Source organism: Carlito syrichta, unplaced genomic scaffold (assembly GCF_000164805.1).
Source record: "Carlito syrichta isolate Samal-C Ts95f unplaced genomic scaffold, Tarsius_syrichta-2.0.1 Scaffold314298, whole genome shotgun sequence".
Classification (NCBI taxonomy): domain Eukaryota; kingdom Metazoa; phylum Chordata; class Mammalia; order Primates; family Tarsiidae; genus Carlito; species Carlito syrichta.
Genome location: NW_007258394.1, coordinates 48392 through 49705, shown reverse-complemented (window position 1 = coordinate 49705; position 1314 = coordinate 48392). Strand labels below are relative to the sequence as shown.

The 1314-nt window shown below is 46.4% G+C and overlaps 1 pseudogene; it reads right to left on the bottom strand.

Moving 5' to 3' along the window:
- Positions 1-262: 262 nt before the first annotated feature.
- Positions 263-600, bottom strand: LOC103273895 (annotated as a pseudogene).
- Between the last annotated feature and the right edge of the window lie 714 nt (positions 601-1314).

Here is a 1314-nt window from a genome sequence, read left to right as displayed (position 1 = left end):
CGCGGGCTCAGGCAATCACTCACCTCAGCCTCCCAAAGGCGCGGGATTACAGGCTGAGCCACTGAGCCCAGCTTAGTTTTAACTGTAGAATGAGCTGACAAGCCAAGTTTTTCAAAAACAAACCAAAATACTGCCTTCCTATATTTTGATTTTTCTTGCAAAAATGTTGTCATCCAAATAAAAAAAAATCTTAATAGAAACAATGAAAATTCAAAGGGTTTGGGCCAAAAAGCAAATCGGTCCTCTGCAGCCTAACTCTAAGTCATTTGTTCCTGGACTGTGACACCATGTAGAGGGTGATCAGCCAGATGGTCCCTCCCAGCGTCAGCGCCATGGTGGTCTGGTACAGCATTGGGTCAGGCAGGCCTCACTTCAGGTGGATGTGCACACTGTTGGATTTCTGGAAAAATATCTGCAGCTCTGGAACTTTGTTTTTCCCAGCATAATCATGTGCAGTGGACTCGGAGGTCAGTTTATATAGGTGTGGCAAATATGATAGGCAGTTCTTGGTGGAAACCACAGGCTTTAATCCCTGCTATAGGCTGTGGCAGCCTGTGCTCCTGCCCACTTCTGTGTGAAGCCACTAAACTTGTAGTACATGACTCATGGAGTCTGCCTTCCCAGCCATACATTTTTTTGTTAGCTTTTTTTTTTTTTTGAGTCAGGATCTGTGTTGCCCAGGCTGGAGGGCAGTGGCATGATCACAGCTCACTACAGCCTCGACTTCCTGAGCTGAGGAGATCCTTCTGCCTCAGCCTCCTGAGTAGCTGAGACTACAGGCATGGGTCACCATACCCAGTAAATTTTAAAAAAAAAAAAATTTTTTTTTTTTGAATTAGAGTCTCACTCTGACTCCCAGGCTGAATTGCAGTGGCACACTCAAGGCCACTGCAGCCTTGGCCTGCTAGGTTCAGGTGATCCTTCCACCTCAGCCTTCCAAGTAGCTGGAAGTACAGGCATACACCATCACGCCTGGCTAATTTTTTGATTTATTGTAGAGATGAGGTCTCACCAAGTTGCCCAGTCTGGTCTCGAAGTCCTGGACTCAGACAATCCTCTCGTCTCAGCCTCCCAAAGTGCTGGGATTACAGGCTTCAGCCACTGCACTCGGCCAGAAGTTTTTTATGTAGAGACAAGGTCTCACTATGTTGCCTAGGCTGGTCTCAACGTCATGGGTCCAAGCAATCCTCCCATCTCGGTTTACCAAAGTGCTGGGATCACAGGTGTGAGCCACCGTGCTTTGTTATATTAGCTTTACTTCTGGGTGTTTTATGTTTCTTGTTGCTGTTGTATTGATTAATTTCCTGATTGCTT